Source organism: Octopus bimaculoides, chromosome 1 (assembly GCF_001194135.2).
Source record: "Octopus bimaculoides isolate UCB-OBI-ISO-001 chromosome 1, ASM119413v2, whole genome shotgun sequence".
NCBI classification, from domain to species: Eukaryota; Metazoa; Mollusca; class Cephalopoda; order Octopoda; family Octopodidae; genus Octopus; species Octopus bimaculoides.
In genome coordinates, this window is record NC_068981.1 from 142,186,361 (window position 1) to 142,190,673 (window position 4,313).

Consider the following 4,313-nt stretch of genomic DNA (forward strand, 5'->3'; position numbering starts at 1 on the left):
ATGTGTGTGTGTGTGTTTGTGTGTGTGTGTGTGTGTTTGTGTGTGTGTGTGTGTGTGTGTGTGTGTGTGTGTGTACATGCTTACTTTCAAATATGATACCCTCACACATACATAGATATTGAAATGAATTCTCGTCAGCATTTGAATGCTCCTGACATAAAATGTATTAACATTAATTCCCTATATGCACATATACATGCGCGCGTATGTAAAGAATTAATTTTGATTGCATGTAATAATTTAGTAGTTAATCTGTCATTTGCTAAGAAAACAGTGTGTAGGCATGTCAGCTTTGATAACCATTTTCTCAGATTAGGAAGTGTCACAAAGGAAATACAGTTTCTGCAGTTGTAATTGAGATTTTGTTTTATACAAAGACTCTTCTGTATCCCTAACACACTTGCATATTTATTTACATTTATCCGCATTCTCGTACATCTATGAACACATATAAATATATACATGTATGTATATGTGATTGTATATACGTATGGATATAAGTATACAATTTTGCTTAAAAATACATGTATGCTCTTGGCAGATATACACATATCGGATGACTTAGTTTAATAAAGTTTTCCGGCAGTGCTTAGTCTATGTCTCTGTGTGCTAGCTCATAAACACGTATCTTAAGTTTACTTGCGCTATCATTTCATTATTACCAATGAACACACGCACACACACACACACACGCACATATTTTGTCGGTGAGGGTACCCATTTACTTGTTCCATTTAGCCTTCGTTCGTGCTTTTGCTTGTTCGTCTTTATATATGATATTCGTTATCTCCTCAGTGATTTCATAAATTAAATATAATAAGGACGTTGTTTTTAAAAAGCTAGTTATATGTCAGAAACATTAGTATCCGCACTAGCAAACTCAATTTAGTGTCCATTTTACTGGAGAATTGCATAATCCTAACTGCGCAATTGCTTCAACATCTGCAGTGCAGTTTACTGCTGTATTATATATGTATTTATGAATAACGAATATGTGTGGGTGCCATTATGAATGCTGAGTCATCCATGTAATGTGTTATTAACGTTTATGTTATGTATAAAGGCTAAATATTTATCTGCTGAGGTGAGGACGATTGCATTTGTGAAGACGGAAATGGAGAGCACATTAGTATCTTGAATGTATTTAATACATGTACGGATGTGCGTATGTATATAAGATTCAGTCTTACCAAGTACCTGTGTGTATATGGGTTTCTGTATCCGAGTAGATGAATGGCAGCGGGTATTTAATTATACGTATACGCATATCCGGCTTTATTAATCAGTTCTCTTATAGAATAAAAATATTTCTTAGCATCTTATTTATTTTAAAATGCTTGTAAACAAACACGATGGGATTTATCTGGTTTTATATTTAACGCCCAAAGTTCTCAATTGCTAACGTGTGTTTGCTTTTTCAGAGTTCGTCAGCGTAATTTCCAAATTTAAACACTTCAAGTGGCATAATTGTGCAGCCATGGAAATCAGATTCGTTGAGGGCAGAAAACAAATTTTCAAGCAATATTTCTTTATTAACACATTAGTATGATCCTACATATCTTTTGCGTCACGCCAATGGAAAGTAACACGAATGAGTAACAAAGTAATCAATTGTTGGTTATAATTATACAGGTAGAGGCGGCAGCGGGGTCTTTGCCCTCATAGTGTTGCAAGTACACCAATACAGAGTAAAAGAGGAATGGAAAAATATAGATATGTAAAGAGAGAGAGAGAGAGATGAGAGAGAGAGAGAGAGACATGAGAGAGAGACACAAGATTGATATTCAAAAAAAGACAGAAAACAGGAGGGAAAGGCGAGAGACAGTGAACACTTTAGAGAAAACAAATAGAAAATAGAAAATAAGACTTGATAGCAGTAAATGATGATGGGCTGGTGGTGGTTACAATATTTATTGTGACAGAAGTTGTTTGTTGTGGTTGGTTGTTATGTTTGCCTTGATGGTGACAACAACATTACTAAACGACAATTAGTTGCACTAAATCATACTATACATTTTGTAACTTAAATCTACTCTGCACACACAGCTCCTTTCATACAATCATCAGCATCGCCAACGTTAAGTAACACTCTGCCGACATTATTACCATAACAAACTATTACAGTTCCCAATGTCTGTATATATGTACTTGTTTGTGTGTTTGTATAACTGTGTGTGTTTGTGTGTGAGTGTGTGTGTGTCATAGCCTCCACTTCTTTCTTCCGCTTCTCAATCTCTAACACAAAACAAATACAGTTCTCCATTTTCTCAAGCAAAGCGTATACGTTTTCCATGGTTTCGCTCGTTTATTTCATAAGGCAAATGAAAAGGCAATTCAGGTGTTTTGAATATATATGACTTATCCTTATTCCTTTAGCTCGCACTTTTTGCTTTGCTCATCTTAAAGCTTAAGCTCCTAGCTTACAGGAAGAGTACAACCTTTTCTCTGCGTGATGCTACACCCTACAAGGGACAGACAATTGTAAACGTAAAATTGGGAAAAATATAGGAAAAAATAATCTTGCTTTGATCGCTATGACTTCGTATTAAAAGAATAACAAAAATCCTTTAAGTGGATTCGTCACAGTTATATTCACCACCAGCCGTGACTGCAGAACTAAAAGTATTCAGTATGTTGAAAATTTAACGTGGTAAATACGAAAAGGATATGCAACTCGAATAATAGAGCATTCACTAAATAGGAAATGGTGAACCATGACAAATATTCACTTGTTCATGAAATTTGGTTTTTCAAATTTTGTAAGGAAGGAAATCGAAAAATCAGATATAATGAAAATACTTAACTTAGCCTGGATTTCTATCGCCTTTATGTATTCACAGCGATGCCCTCTCTCTCTCTCTCTCTCTCTCTCTCTCTCTCTCTCATACACACACACACACACACACACATAAAAACGCAATTTCTGTGTGCGTTTGTATTGTATATGAATTATAATACCGGAACAATTATAAACATACGTCTATTTATGTCGAACAAATGAGAAAAAACTGCTCAATACATATAGTGGATTATATGTCTTTTTTTTATTGTAACTGAAGTTGATGCTTGTGTCGGGACTGAAGTTTTATGCCAATGTGATCTTCATGTGATGTTATCTAATGTTGCGGATGTAGCAAAGTAAAACATACCGAACTCTTTTACAGACTACTATCATTAGAAAAGATTGTATGAGTGACAATAGTTTACAAATTGTCAATTGCCTGTAATTTAGTTTAATTCCATGCAGTTGAATGGAAATACTCTTGCATATTTCTCTGATGTGCAGTAAAAGCATACTATATATATATGTGTGTGTGTGTGTGTGTGTTAAATTAAGTACATTATTTTAAAAGCAAATTTGAGAGTAACAATGAAACATTTTAAATTATCCGACATCGTTGTCAAAATAATTCGCGTGAGTAAAACTGACGAATTGTGACACAAGGGATGTAGAGACATAACTTTCCCGATGAAACTAAGTAATGTGGTGCGGAGTGAATACATTTGACCACTACTGTCTTGTTCGCTGAGTTATCTGAATGTAATATATATATATATATATAAATACACACACACACACACACACACACACACACACATACACCTACAATTATACACATATATATAACTAGTATGTAATATTAATTCTATTTTATTTTCTTTCTTTCTTTTCAGTTCTGGGTGTTGTTGTTGTTGTTGGTTTTTCTATCGAAAAAATGTCTTTCAACAATACTATAATACGTTGCGAATAAACTCGACTGGATCTACTTCTGAGTACCTGATTGCCTGTCTGCCTAGTAATGACTTGAACCATCCTTAATTCATCAAACGGTAAACTTCATATTTGTTTATATTCGTTTTGAAATTCTCTATGTCTTTTGTTGGTCCACTTCGTTTCTTTCATCCTATTTTCCTAAATTAATTTCTCTCATCTCGCGTATTTCACTAAAATAGACTTTATATTCGTATCAAATATACTTTCAGTTCTGTTGACAAAGAGTTTGATAACAATATAGTTGAAACGGAAAAAAATTATCAAGTGTCCTTCGATGCCGATTCAGTCAAACGACATATAAAGATATATCGGATTCATTTAGCGTTCTCATTAGGACCATATCAATCATATTACCAGTCAAGCTGTTTAATTCTTGAATGACTAATTATGATATTTATAGTAAACCAATTCTAGCCTAATCACAGGGTCAGGCTTTTCCGTAGGAATGAGTATAGTCAGTTAAAGCGACTGCACACCTTATCTGTCATCCTTTCCTGCGATCTGTGTTCATATATATATATATATATATATATATATA

The 4,313-nt window shown here is 34.0% G+C and overlaps 1 protein-coding gene across 3 annotated transcripts in view; it reads left to right on the plus strand.

The window, feature by feature from the left end:
- Positions 1–4,313, plus strand: part of LOC106868277 (toll-like receptor Tollo) — a 292,526-nt gene that overhangs the window by 214,363 nt on the left and 73,850 nt on the right. For all 3 annotated transcript variants that reach the window (XM_052971139.1, XM_052971148.1, XM_052971145.1), the window contains exon 3: positions 3,676–3,831. The gene's annotated coding sequence lies outside the window, so the exon portion shown is untranslated. The remainder of the gene's footprint in view (positions 1–3,675; positions 3,832–4,313) is intronic.